At 39.6% G+C, this 15,631-nt stretch overlaps 1 pseudogene across 1 annotated transcript in view; it reads left to right on the plus strand.

The window, feature by feature from the left end:
- LOC306878571 (serine/threonine-protein kinase Nek11-like) overlaps positions 1-15,631 on the plus strand; it is a 71,516-nt pseudogene that overhangs the window by 16,832 nt on the left and 39,053 nt on the right. The window contains exons 3-4 of the transcript in view: positions 9,839-9,957; positions 10,171-10,233. The product of the transcript in view is annotated as a serine/threonine-protein kinase Nek11-like (transcript). The remainder of the gene's footprint in view (positions 1-9,838; positions 9,958-10,170; positions 10,234-15,631) is intronic.

Here is a 15,631-nt window from a genome sequence, read left to right on the forward strand (position 1 = left end):
GTTTATTCGCCCTCATGTTGTAATAAACCTATTTAAATTAATTTCTTCATTTGAAGACACAAGAAGATATTTAGAAGAATGTTGGTGACCAAACAGTTGCTGGTAGCCTTTGCCTTCCATGCTTTTTATACGTTGGAAGTCAATGGCTACCAACAACTCTTTGGTTAGAGACTCATACAGCTTTCTAACAACTTGAGGGGTGAATGATGAATTATCCCTTTAATTGCCACAAAATCTTTTAAGATACCAGAGTCAGAGATTTCAATACAAAGACATTTCTCATCAAATTCTTACTGTGTGCCAACAATTTGTGCCATTTGTATTTCTCCTTGGTAACTTTTGGAGAAACGTGAGAAAAAGGTGATACTTAGATGAAACATAACTGAGTCTCCTGGGTAGCAATAAAATCCTGGATTTTCTGGGTCTGTTTCCATGCCTTTCTGTGTCAAAACCCAGGGCTTTTTGTTTTGAATGGAGATGCTACAGCTATGTTACCTTGGCAATGTGTTTCTTACCCTTGGAATGTTATGGAGATAGTTTGCCTTAGGACACCTTATTTTTTCTTGTCCAAATTGCTGTACTAAATTGATGTGTCCGAGCACATCCATATTAAATTATTAGCTTTATTAAACTTGTCTCAAAATTTGAACCTGTGTTGACCTGAACTAAATTTCAAATGTCCAACATTTGCAAAAGTGAAAAATCTCATTTCATTTTTGTAAGACTGTCATCTTTATATCAAACATGATATGAGAGCACTGACATCTTATGAGATGCTGAACTTTAACTTTTTATAAACTCCTATCTATTGATGTTATATTATATTATTTTGTTTATTTTATATTATTTTATCAATATTATCATTTTATTATTTTAATATTATGGTGATTAAACACCCATAAACATCCTTAATTATTTAATTGACTGTCAAGTTAAAAAGAAAAGCAAATGTGCAGGAGTTGAATTATTAGTCTGTGACCAAATTTTAAATATCCAGCATTCGCAAAAGTGAAAAGTGTTATTTTATTTTTTGTAACTGTCATCTTTATATCAGACATGACTATATGAGAACGGACATCCTAATTTATAAAAGATGATGAACTTCATCATACAAGTTCTAAACATAGCCTTGATTTTGACAGGGGAAAAGGTTTTATGTAGTCAAAATTCCACATCGTGTGATTTGCCCATCTTGCACAAATTAATATGTGTTTTAATGTGTTTTAGTTTTTGTGGGGAAGTCGTGGCCTAATGGTTAGAGAGTTGGACTCATAATCCAAAGGTTGCGGGTTCGAGTCTCGGGCCGGCAGGGATTGTAGGTGGGGGGAGTGAATGTCCAGCGCTCTCTCCACCCTCAATACCACGACTGAGGTGCCCTTGAGCAAGGCACCGAACCCCCAACTGCTCCCCGGGCGCCGCAGCATAAATGGCTGCCCACTGCTCCGGGTGTGTGTTCACGGTGTGTGTGTGTGTTCACTGCTGTGTGTGTGCACGTTGGATGGGTTAAATGCAGAGCACGAATTCCGAGTATGGGTCACCATATTTGGCAGTATGTCACTTCACTTCACTTCACTTTTTGAGAAGTTTTAAAAACTTGTAAAGTTTGCCACGTTGGCAGCTTTTGGGCAAACAAAATGCAGTAACATTTTTACCAACTGTTGATTCGCCATAGTTTCCAAGCTGTTGAAAAATAAAAGATCACAGATGCCATAAAAACATAAAAAATAGTTTTAATGTTAATGCTGTTTTGATTGTGTTCTGTGCTCTGGGTTACTGCATGTCACGTGGAGTCGCTACGGAGATTAAGGGGGATCCCTCCTGTGCTGAGCATGTGCATTGAGTTCCTTTCTTCTAAGAGACATGGGATGAACAATAGGCCTCACCATTGATCTTGTGTCTGTCTCGTTCTCAACGAGGCAAGGTTCACTCTGATATACAGCAGTTGAATAATAAAGCAAGAAGAAAATCTTATGAATAGAATGAAAGAATATCTCTGCTTCCGGCTTCTAGTTCTCCTCGTTCTGTTTTCTTTCATCTTGCATGTTTGCCATTGTGTTCCATGTAGGTTGACTTGCATCTGACAGACACTCACTATAATCAAGACGAGACTCATTGATCTTTGATCTTCTGTCTGTAGTGCAAGTGTACTTCTTTTCTGTTACATAAGGTTTCTGTGCATAAATGGTAAATGACCCTTATTATTAGTATTTATTCTAATATGCCTTTTTTTAAATAAACAATGTTAAGACCATGACATTTTTATTACTATATTATGATAATGATAACGAGAATTAGATTTATTTCCCTTTAAAATAATGAGAATTTGAGTGGGAATTGTCACAATGCAAAAAACCTTAATTATTCCATCGACTGCCAGATTTTAAAAAAGCAAATATGCTGGAGCTGAATTGATAGTCTGTGACTATTCAGGATGCTCTGTAAGCATTATGGGTGCAAATATGGAGCTGGCTGTGTGTGTTTACTTCTTGTCTGGCATACCACCATGCAATTATTTGTGGAAATGTTGTCTTTGATATAGTCACAAGAAAAATATTCTGTTATAAATTAATACAAATTTCCTCTACACGACACACTGCAGATGTCATTACCACCTACTCCTCTGGATACATGTCATGTCTCCATGCTAAAAGACTGAAGCCACACACACACAGAGAGAAAGAGGGTCTGGCTTCCTGTTAGAAACAGCTCTGGGTGGGAATCATTAGGGATGGGAAGCCTCTATTACGCTCCAACCATTTGCCCCTTCATGAAAACACACACACACACACACACACACACACTTGCATGAAGAAAGTGATCTGATTGCCCCAGAGCACTTTGCACCTGAATGGCTGAACGGTAACAGAGCTGATAAAGAATGGAGCTCTGCTCTTTCTCCAGCAGTGTGCCTCAGATCTGTCCATGCCAGTCATCTCTCTTTAACCAGGCCAGTCTTCACCCCACCAGCTGCTCCCAAGATATCTCAAGATATCAAAGAGAATGTTGAGATCAGAAGTGTCGTGCCCAATCAAACTGAGAGATTGCAGTCCAGATCTGCTTGACGCAAATCAGCTTTTTTTTTTATTTGTATGTTTGATACTGGAAGGGGCAGTATTTTTTGTTGCACTAGTCATATAACAGCCTTGTCTTAGACTTAGACTTAGACTTATACTGACACCAGGGTGTCCAGCATTATCAACATCCTGAATTTCAGGGACATTCAGAGAAAAATATGGTTAAACCTGGAAATGTCATGGATTATACATGGATCCTTTCCTTTTTCCCTTTACCTCCCCCTCCCCCTTCTCTTCCCTTCCCCTCCCCCTTCCCTTCCCTTCGACCAAAATAAATTGCACCTGACATTGACTACTTTCATTTTGTCAGGATATTGGACTGTTTTTGTGTTTTTGCTCCCCATGTGTTCTGTGACCCAGTTTTTGTTAATTTGATTCCAGGTGTCTCTCCTTTTTTCCTTGATTGTCCTGTCTTTAAAAGTCCCAGTCCATTCAGTTAGTGTTTGTCGGTCCTTGAATGTCTTCCATGTCTATGTTCCCCATTTGGATAATTAAAGACTCTCGTTTCGTGAATTCCTCGTCTTCTCGTTCCTGGCTTCCTTGCTCCCTGAGAAGTGTGACCGAAGGACTGACCAAAAGAGTTACCTCTGCGTCTACCCTCCGTTTTTGTTTTCCGTGTTTACCCAGTGTTTTTTCTTTCCGTTGTTTTCATGGATCCCCTCTCCCGTCCGGAATACCTCCTCCTCCTGCTGGAGCAGGGGGAGAGATCGCTCGAGGGCCATACTAGACTTTTCCTGGTCCTCTCTGCTCTAACCAGCTACGTGCTCTGTGCGTTCTATGACGCCAGTTTAAACATCCTGTGCAGAGCGCTGTTGTCCGAAGATGGTCCTTGAGCGGAAGAAACGGATCTCCGTTCCCCGCCTATTCCCGGAAGAATCTTTCCAGTTCCACTCCCGACCCAGTGCCCAGCCCACCATCTCCCCGCTGCGCGAAGCGCATGCCCGAGCCCACCTCTGCCGGAGAGCCGGAGCCTCGACCGGCGAGCCATCGCCGCACGGGGCGACAGTGCTAAGGATCGCTGCGGAGCCAGAGCCGCTGATGACGCCCGCCACGAGGGAGAATGCCGCGGACGGTGTGACCGTGGAGAGGAGCTCTGCCCCCTGCACTGCGGCTGAGGGTAAGCTGAGTATGGCGCCTGTAATGTGCCACAGCAAGGGAGTGAGGGCTCCTGTTCACAAGTTTGGCCCAGGGAGGGCCACAGATCCCAAGTCCAGCTCTCCTTCGTCTCCGCTGGTCCCAGCCAGCTCTGCTCCTCCAGAGTTCCTGTGCCTGCTCCTCGAAAATGCCCGCCCTCCCACCCGCTCCTGCCTCCTCCACAGCTGTCGTCTGGCAGCCCCTCTGATTGCTCTCAGCCCACCATCATTACGGTGCCTCCACCTCCAGCCTCCGAGGCCCGGACTCCGCCTCTGCCCGTTGACCCGCCGGCTCCACCATGGCTCCTAGCTCCCTCCTCTCCGCCGTGGCCCATCTGTCCACTGGCTCCGCCAGGCTCCCTCGTCCCTCCGGCTCCGCCTTGGTCTGGCGTCAACCATTCTGCGCTTCAGGACTGCACTCCTCCAGCTGCGCTTCGTCCCTTTATCCCTCCGGCTCGTCAGGCTCCTTCATCCCCTCGGCTACTCCTCTGTCTCTCCGGCTCCACTGCGGCCATCTGGATCCCCATCTCCGCCTGGGTCCCCTGGATCCTCCCCCGTCGCCTTTGCTCTTTGGCTCTCCGCCTCGGGCTCCTCCTTCACCTGCTCCGCCACCGTTGGTCGGCCAGTCTTCAGGACGAAGTCTTCAGTATCACATGATCCTTCAGAAATCCTTCAAATATGCTGATTTGTCACTCAAGAAGCATTTCCTATTGTTCTCATTAACACCTTCAGACCCCAAGTAGTTGCTCTACTTAACGCTTTATGGAAACTAATTTATGGATACTTTTTTCAGGATTCTCTGATGAACAGAAAGTTAAAAAGACAGCATTTATTTGAAAAAAGAAATCATTTGTAACATTGTCAACAGTAAATGTCTTTACTGTCACTGTAGAAATATTTTTGTGTCCCACTTTTCTAGAGATCACACTCTGGTGCCCCTGATTGCCTGATGCCTTTGCTCAAAAACTTCCAATATATTTCATTTGAGATCCATGGCATTCTGATAAATGAAAAACACTCTTTTTTTTTATGTGTGTATGAAATGGAGGTACGACTGGCAGTGAAGTTTTCATTACATCTGTTCATGCTACAATGCTTATTTCTAAATCCATTGCTCAATTAAACCTTTGCACTCATGAAAAGCATTGATGAAAGCTTTATGAAAGCATTCAAGGAGGCTTTTTGAGTGATGATGGTCATAACTGTAGATAAATATGTTAGGGGGCCAACAAATTAGCCAGTCCCAATTACACTCACAATGCAAATCATGCTTTGCTTGGATGCGTGGCGAGCCGCACTTACATTGAGCAAACACTTCCCTCAGGCAGTGTGCAGGAGGGCTTATCCAAAGACATTTCAAATGAACTTCAAAGCCTGCAGTATATCCACACAGTGTGCTAATCTGACTCATGCCTATCACTGCGTTACCGATAGAAAACTTTTCTAATGGAACTCACTCTCTTGAGACATTGCCAAACGTCTGTTGTTATTGAAATGAGGGGTGCTGAGTTCAGCTCTGTGTTCAAACTAAGCTCCACTTCAGTCGTATCATTAGTGGGATTGATTATTCTCTTGGTGGCACTTGGTGAAAACGGAGAGATCCTTAAATATGCTGCATGTTTATATGCTCATTTTGATTCCATTATTGTACATTTAGGGAATAGTTTAACGCCCCCCCCCCCCCACACACACACACAAAAAAGCGCTTATATTGTTTCAAACTCTCTCTCTCCAGCATAGCGTTGGATCTCATTTACACTGAGCGTTCAAACTCAATGGGTCAACGTCTTATAAACAAGCAGCTTTTCACTTTATAAGAAATCCATCATTATGGCTCTTTAACTTTTAAAAGGACACTTCTGGCCACAATACAAGCCCATAATCCATAATAATGCTTCCCTTAGTGGAAAAAATATATCCCCTGTTGGTCAAAATCCACAAACATGCTTGTACAGAATGGTTTTCGATTGTAAATAGTGCATCATCTGTGCATATTTCTCTCATGATTCAGATAAAACTACTTTTTCACCCTCCTCCAGGTTACTTTAAGGAGATCAATTCCTTACTTTCCCAGTTTATCTGGAATGGTAAACGACCCAGAATAAAACTCATCACATTGCAACGTCCTATACTTTCAGGAGGATTGGCTGTGCCAAATTTTGAATTTATATTATTGGTCGTTCCAATTTAAGGCTCTTCATACGTGGGTTAATCCTTAATCTAAAGTTTCATGGAGAGTAATCGAAGCTGACAAGGTTAAACCACATAGGCTCCAAGATATTCTATTTGCTGGTACAGGAAATAAAAATGATAAATTTAAATTTGGTCCGGTTGTGGCCAATTCTATTAGGATCTGGGAAAGGGTGGAACATCTGATGGGAGGACCTTTTCAAATTTAGCAACAACACACCCATATGGCACAACTTTATTTTTTTATGTGGAAATCGGCCATTTGTCCAGCCCACTTGGTCTACATTGGGCATAAACACATGCGGTGACTTGTATGATAAGCAAGGACTCTACTCGCTTCAAGAACTAAGTTTTGTTTGCATATATATATATATATATATATATATATATATATATATATATATATATAATTTTTTTTTTTCAGTTATGTGCTCCCAAGTGCATCCCCTATTTCCTCTCATCATATGTGGGATTGGATCGCACTACCCTCTGGTCGGCCATCTGTTTCTTCAATATATAGTAAACTTAACGATCACACTGCAAAGCCTCTTTCTATTAAACAAATCTGGAATCGCAAATTTTGACTTATCAGTCGACTGGGAGAGGGTGTGGTCTAATCTAACCTTAACGTCTAAACTTGGCTCATCGTCTTATCCATTTTAAAGTAATCCATAGAGCATACATAACTCCTTACAAGAGGTTTAAAATTAAACTGCAATCAACCTATAACTGCCATATCTGTAACACTGTATCATCAGGTACTTTTCTCCACATGTTTTGGGAATGTCCAATTGTTGTCAGCCTATGGTCTCATGTTAATTCTGTTTTGTCCTTTTTACTACAAATTGATTACATGTCTAATCCAGGTTTATGTCTTCTCAATGACAATTCTAACTCCTGTATAAGTCCAATGGCATGAAAATTTCACTTTATGAGGTTTTTTAACATTGAGTTCCCCTAGCCTGACTATGGTCCCCCAGTGGCTAGAAATGGCCATAGTGTAAACCGAGCCCTGGGTATCCTGCTTCGCCTTTGAGAAAATGAAAGCTCAGATGGCCCGATCTGGAATCTTCCCCTTATGTCGTCATATGGGGAAAGGTTACCTCCCCTTTCTCTGCTTTGCCCGCCCATGAGAAAATGAGCTACGACCGTGCGAGGCGAGCGCAATATTTTTTTCTCGAGAGATATCATGGCTTGCAAACGAGCGAAGCACTGTTTTGCGTCTGAGTAATAAACTGCGCATATTACAGACAAATTTTTCATATTTAAAAGTCCAAACAGTCAGTAAGTGACAAGTACTTGGAAACGTTGTTTTTTAAATGATTTATTGATGAGTCTGCAGACACCTGGAATCAAATTAACAAAAAAGGCAAACTGAAAGCGTTGCTTCTCTGCCGCTCACTGCTCAGAACAGACGCCGAGAGAGGCGACACTGCACCGGGAGAGAGACCTCGCGCTCGCGGGGCAGTACTGGAGACATCTTCCAACTGAATGATAAGGTTTTTTTTTTTTTTTTAAGTCGCTAGGTTTGTTAGTATGTACCCGTTATGGGAAAAAAGCCGCCTAAAGGGTCTGAAAGTTACTAAATATTGTTCTAAAGTCGCGCTCGTGTGTGTGAGATATTGTTGGCGGATATTGTTGCGGTCCACCCAGGTAAAGTCTATGTGTGGGAAACACTGACCGTATCCATTCCAGACACAATATTTTAAACTAACCATTCGGAGACATCCTGCTGTAGCCGCTGAGTTGCAATTTCTTCGTCCGGTGCGTCTCCATCCGGATCAGATTCTGGGTCAAACTGAAAAGCTTGAACGACTGCGTGTCTACGAGCCATTGCGATACATCCACTGTCAACATTAGCGCATGGTACCGTGGCCGCAAGCTGCAGGACACACACAACCACCCTCCACCTTGCGCCGCCTCTCTCCTCATCATTAGCATTTAAAGCTACAGACACAGAAATGGCTCGTCCTAAGGAAAGCTCATTGCGGGACTGGCTCGTAGTGGCTGAAATTCTGCACCAAGGCTGAATTTCGGGAACGAGACTTCAGATACAGTACTAGGGACCACTTAGGTCTATATAAAAGCATCCAAAAAACAGCATGTCATGGGACCTTTAAAGAAAAGAATGCTGTCTGCTGGTTTTACAGCTGCAAAAAAGGCAATAATAGAAAACTGGTTTACTCCGCAGATGTGTGCAAAAACGTTTTGGATTCATAGTCTCCTTAAAATGGTGACTTGTGAATGTACAACAGCACGAATTAACAAGGCTAAACCTAGTACCATTTATGCATGGCAATGGTTCTCTTCCAACATTTTGGACTATATAAAGGAATGACCATATTAAGTGTTTTTTCTTTTTTTTCAGATTGTAAAATTGATATGTCTGTTGTTCCCCCTTCTCTGTTTGTTTGTTTGTTTGTTTGAATGGATGTTGTTTTGTTAATCTAAAGACAACAAAGTTGATCACACAATTTTTTTTTCTTATAAACATAAAGCTTTTCATTTCACATGGTGTTAATTGATGGATTGGAGTCGTGTTGGATCCCTTATGGATTATTGTGATGTTTTTATCAGCTGTTTGGACTCTCATTCTGATGGCACCCATTCACTGCAGAGGATCCATTGGTGAGCAGTGATAGTACTAAAATTCTCCAAAAAGCATACAACTTGGCCCGAGGATCCATTTTCAGCAATTTTTGGGTGAACTATCGTTCCTTCAACGTGTTATTTATTCTGTATTTATCTGACAGAAAAAATAAAGGCGACCGCATTAAACACTATTTACACTAAATGCAATAGAAAAAAGTTCTGGGTTTATTTGATCAGTGACCAGTTTACATGAACACTCTAAAAAAGTTGATTCACTAAAGAATCTGATATTTCATGGCTCTTGAGACAGGGAGATTTTTATGCTCCATGAAAGAAAAAAAAAATCATAAAGTTTGAAATGACAGTGAATAGGCCTTAATTATGATAGAATATTCATTTTTGGATGAACTATCTTTTTAATTGACTCTCAGAATGATTTTTGATCGTCTTTGATCATTAGCAGTGGGGTCTCTTTCTCTCTTGCTCTCTCTCACGCTCCCTGCAGAGGTCTCCGGAGACTCCGGGCATCGTGACTAGTGCTGCCAGTGTGTGAGCAGAAAATGGGGGTTTGTCTGAAGTGTAAATAGGTGCCAAAAGACTTGCATTCTTAAAGACAACTTCACAATCCACTAATGCAAACAGAGAAAGATCAGAGAGAATGTACACATAGGAAACCAGAGAAAAACACCACAGTATTACTCTTTGAAGTATCTTTTTGGGAACAAAGACTGTTTATTTAATCTACTTTTTGTCTGCTCTGTGTAGCCAGGACTCCCAGTGTTTCATGCAAAAGAGAAGGATATTCATTTATAACATTTTGTGCCTCTTTAATTTCTCTTTGTTCCACAGGACAAAGATTTGGACTGTAAGTTGGAAGAGTTGAAATGCACAAGCCGTACGTTATCAGAGCCTCAGATCTGTGAATGGCTCTGTCAGTTACTGTTGGGAGTACATTACATACATCAGAGGTGAGCCGAGAACACTGCTCCTCTTTTTTACTGTGAATAATTCATAACTGACCTATTTTCTATTTTTACATTCAAAAGTCTTTTATAGCTGGCCCTTACATTAAAGTTTGCACTTTACAAGACAAATATGCCCACAATGGAATAACACCTCTCTAAATCCTTGCTTCTCGCAGCTTCTGTGACTATTGATTTTTGTCTGTCTTGCTTAAACAGGAGAATACTTCAGAGATCTAAAGGCCAAAAATATATTTCGAAGGAAGAATATTGTTAAAATAGGCTCTGCTTTACAGCCCAATGGATGCTTGATGTGTGTTTGATGTTACGGCAATGCTTTCAAAAGCTACTTTTAATGGCACCAAAAGCCCAAACACCTCCCATTTGCTTTTATATACAGTATTTTCAGTTGCAGTGCATTGATGCACACCAAAATTTCCTGTTATACTTTTTATGAAATTGTCAGGTTTAGCTCATTTTGGTGCAGAATAATGGATTTGTGCGTTCTTGAAGTATGAAATTCTTTCGTACAGCAGACTCACTTGAATGCTAATCTGTGCTTTTGTGTTGCTTTACGTCAACTTGTGCCTTAGCCTGCCAAAATAACAGTGTTTGCTTCAAACTAATTCTCAGGTCACACTGTCATGTCAGAATTATGCAAGACATTTTTAAGTTCTTGCCAAAGTTTCTCACACATCTAAAATGTCTAGTTCTACGTTATAAAAAAACAATCAAGATGCATTGAGATGGAGTTGGAGTTTTTCCAGCAACTTTAATTTGTACATTCACTAAATGTTAAATGTCACATTTATTTGTGTCACATCAACCACAGATCTGTTGTTCAGCAGATGTTCAATTAGCAATACAGGAAGCTTTGTCTTTATAATTACTTTTTAAATGACTGCTTGGCTCTGAAGGAGACAACATTTTGCAAGGCTTTTTACCTCTAAAAAAGAACAACTTGCTGCCTTTTTTAAAAAAAAAGAGACACATAGACTAAGCACTTAAAGTAATACATAAACCTCAAGAGCTGTGACAATTAACAAGCAGATCACCGATGAATGCTGAACATCCACACAACAAACTGTAATGACAAAACAACTACAGAAAACTAAAACCATAAAAAGGGAAACAATAATAATCCTGTAATAGTAAAAGTATCATTTATGCTTTAAAGCATGCTGGCAACTCCTATATCCTTAAAAAATCTGCAGCATTGCTCAATATCATGTTTGTCAAGCTGAATCTCCCTTAAGCTGTTTTTGGGGACAGTTTTTGGAGGAATATTGTTGGCCTAACATGTATTTGTACTGTATGTAGATTCAGTCATTCACAAGCTGTTCACATTTCCTATCATCTGTCATTCAAAATTAACGTTCAAGCAAGAATCTCAATAAGTATGTGCATGGTAGTCAGTTGTTCACATACAAAAGCTTGTTTGGTGGCCATTATAAGGTTTGTTTGTAGAAGGTACATTTTTTCTTTTTTTCTTTTTTTTTTTTTTTTTTTTTTTGTCTGCAAAAATAATTTTTAAAGTGTTTTTGCTAACTTCCGGTCGGAGCGAGGCGTAAGATGGCAGCATAAAACTATAGCTCCCAGTCATTGAGTGGAAAAAGCCCTAATACTCTAAGATTTTCTAATTCAAATACGAAAAACGACTGCAAAATGAGTGGAGCGAAGCCTAAAAAGGGACTTGTGAAACAAAAACAACTGAGGAGGGTAATCAGATGGTTGATGACAATGACAAATCTGCATCGGAGAATGAGGGTGCCGAAACTTTACGCGCAGTAGGGCGCTCATCAAAGATCTCTCCGACTTGAAGACGGAGCTGAGAAAAGAATTTAGCCAATTCAAGGAAGAGTTTAGGGAGGATATTAAAACCGAAGTTGAAAAGTTGGAAACAGACATAGGGGTGGTGATGGCGCAGTGGATAAGACACATGCCTTTGGTGTGAGAGACCCGGGTTCGAATCCACTGTGAGACACCAATGTGTCCCTGAGCAAGACACTTAACCCCCTGGCCTAGTTGCTCCAGAGGCGTGCGACCTCTGACATATATAGCAATTGTAAGTCGCTTTGGATAAAAGCGTCAGCTAAATGAATAAATGTAAATGTAAAATGTACATAAACCAGAAGCTGCAAGATATTGCCGAGGATATTCAGTCACACAGTGCGAGATTAGATGAGACGGAGGAACGAATTACAGGACTCAAATCTGAAAACGTTGAACTGAAGGATGCGCTACTCCATGTTTTGAAAAAAACAAAAGACGATGCAGGGCAAGATCACGGATCTCGAAGGTCACCTTAATATATTATTAGGGGGAAATAATATCCGAATCTATGGCATTAAAGAAGGAGCTGTCCATGTTCAAGTTCATCAATGGCCTACTGAAAACGGAGCGCTCCCTGAATGATGATCTAGACCTGCAGATACATAGGTCTCTAGGCCCAAAACCTCAAAATGATGCCACCTCGTGACCGATCATTGTCAATTTCTTGCAATATAGTACCAAAGATCTGGTTCTGCGTGCAGCATGGGCAAAGCGAATACGATATGAGGGCAGACCAGTCTTCTTTGCGCACGACTATCCAGCGGAAATTAATGCAAAGCTCAAGGAATATAAAGAAGTTAAAAAAAAGTCCTTAAGGAGAACAAAATTCGATTCCAGACGCCGTACCCTGCCAAGATGTGAATCCATTGGGAGACAGGACCTCAGCTTTATGGCAGCGGAGGCGGCAGAGGACCTGAATAAGAGGGGATATGCGGTGGATTGACAGAGATATCCGAGGGATCTGAACACCGATGGGAAGAAAGGCTGACGCGACATATACGTAATGGCAGAAAGTGAGTATTCGAGAGAAGCTTCGGGGCTTCCAGAGACAACCACCAATAACGGATAAGTAAATTAACTGAACGGACATTACTGGACTGAGCTCTGAAAAGGTATGCAGTTCTAACAGCATTTAAACAACAATTTTGTTTACTAAATTTGTGTTGAACTTCAAGTCTGAACATTCCTCAATAGGTAAAAGTATTACTAATTCTACGAGTCTTTGTTTTTATGATTCAACTATATAGGTTTTTATTTTATTTTTTTCCCTTTCATTTGTTGACCGGGAACTGTCATCTGTTTTATGATTGGTGCTATACCATTAGGGGAGATTATCCCCCATTTATGTGATTAGCGAGGGCCCTCTACCAGAAGTAGGACAAGATCCCTCATCCCAGGATTGGAACTGGGAATTACCAGGTCATGTTTGGACCTTAATAACTGTGGAAGTCACTGTTCTTGAATGTTCGTTTTTATTTCAGTTATGTTTGTTCAAGAGGTTGCCAGCATTTGTTAACTTTAAAATGATATGCAGCCATATGTTAAAATTGCATCGCTAAATGTAAATATGTTAAATAACCCAATAAAAAGGAGTAAGGTTATAGCCAAGTTGAAACGTGAAAAGAGCCAGATTATATTTTTGCAGGAAACTCATCTCTCTCCATCTGAACATGACAAGCTGAAAAAATATGGGTACATATGTGTATATATATTTCACCAGGAAAAGATTTCAACATTGTTCTTAACCGGAAACTAGATTCATCCAACAGTAAGAGAACTAAAACAACACAATCCAAGTTTTTTAGGAATTAATTAGAATTGGGATTAATGAATTTTTGGAGAGACTTTCATCCTTTGGAACGTAAATATTCTTATTATTCAGCACCCCATGGTGTGTACAGTAGAATAGCTTATTTCTTTATATGTAATAAAGATAGCCACAGGGTAAGAGATTGTACAATAGGAGCGTCAGATATATCAGACCATGTCTCACTCTAAATTTGAATGATAAATTCACGGACAAACTATGGAGGCTTAATACAAGTATATTAGGTAATGGGAATGTGGTTGTCCAGATTAAGTCAGAAATTAATATGTATATGTATACTAATAATCCCCATACACTTGATTGGCTCTATCTCTCTCTCCTCTCCACCTGTAGCTGGTGTGTGGTGAGCGCACTGGCGCCGTTGTCCTGTGGCTGCCGTCGCATCATCCAAGTGGATGCTGCACACTGGTGGTGGTTGAGGAGAGACCCCCCACATGATTGTAAAGCGCTTTGGGTGTACAGCAATACATAATAAAGCGCTATATAAATGCATCATTCATTCATTCATTCATTCATTCATATGGAGAACAATGATAACGGGGAAGTAAATCCCCCAATATTATGGGATGCAGCGAAGGCGGTATTAAGGGGTAAAATCATTTCTATTACTACAGCCCTTAGGAAGACGAGAGCTTCGTTTTAAGAATCTTGAAGATGAATTACAGCGTTTTATAGAACAACATGCAATTAACAATGATTCAGATTTTGAAGCAGATTCAAAATATTAAAAATAAGATAAATGAGATCTACAAAGATGATATAGAGAAAAAATAAAAAGGTCTAAAACATTTTATGAGTCAGGTGTGAAAGCAACTAAAAGATTAGCATGGAAACTTGGAAAATAACAACAAAAATCAACAATCTATAAGATACAGGACCCTGTCTCAGGACGCATGTTGTATAATTATATTACAAATCGTTGTATAATTATATTACAAATCCTTATATTCACAACAGACACGGGTAAATAGTGATTCAATTAAAACATTTTTAGATTCTCTTGACCTTCCTTCTATTGGGCAGAAACAAAACCTTTTATAGCTAAATAAATTACACAGGAGGAATTAGATAAAGCATTAAATAATCTTAAGAATAAGACTTTTGATAATATTAGAAGAACGCTTTACGTAATACAACAAATAAAAAAAGATCATATTAAAGCACCTTTGGTTAGCTTGGATGCTGAAAAAGCATTTGACTGTGTGATTTGGGCATATTTATTTCAGGTTCTTTTGAGGTTTGGTTTTTCAGAAAAGTCAGTAAGAAGTTTTCAATCCCTGTATTTCAAACCAGAAGCTAGGATTAAAATAAATGGTGATCTTACAAAAAAGATAAACTTAGAAAGGGGAACTCGACAGGGATGCCCTCTTTCTCCCTTATTATTTGCAATCTATATTAAGCCTTTGGCACAGGCAACAAGGGAAAATAATACTTAGTTTTAATTACAGCTATAAATGTGTGTGTGTGTGTGTGTGTGTGTGTGTTTATGTGTGTTTATGTGTGTATATATGTATATGTATATATATGTATATGTGTATATGTATATATGTATATATGTATATGTGTATATGTATATGTATATATGTATATGTATACGTGTATATATATGTATATGTATATATGTGTGTGTGTATATATATATATATATATATATATATATGTATATATGTGTGTATATATATATATATATATATGTATGTGTATGTATATGTGTGTAAAATAATTACAGTTAATAAGGTAGACCATAAAATGACATATGCTGATGATGTGTTAGTTTATATTTCAAATCCAGACATATCACTTCTTAAGTTATTTGACTTTTTTGAGGAGTATGGTCGATTCTTGGGGTATAAATTAAGCATAAAGAAAACTCAAATGTTATCATTTGGGTTCAATCCAATAAAATAAATTAGACAACGATTAAATGTTAATTGGAATCAAAAAGCAATTAAGTATCTGGGGGTATGGTTAACACAAGATTTAACAAAGTTATATAAGAAAAATTATAATATAATCAAT

Source organism: Barbus barbus (genome assembly GCF_936440315.1).
Source record: "Barbus barbus genome assembly, chromosome: 12".
NCBI classification, from domain to species: Eukaryota; Metazoa; Chordata; class Actinopteri; order Cypriniformes; family Cyprinidae; genus Barbus; species Barbus barbus.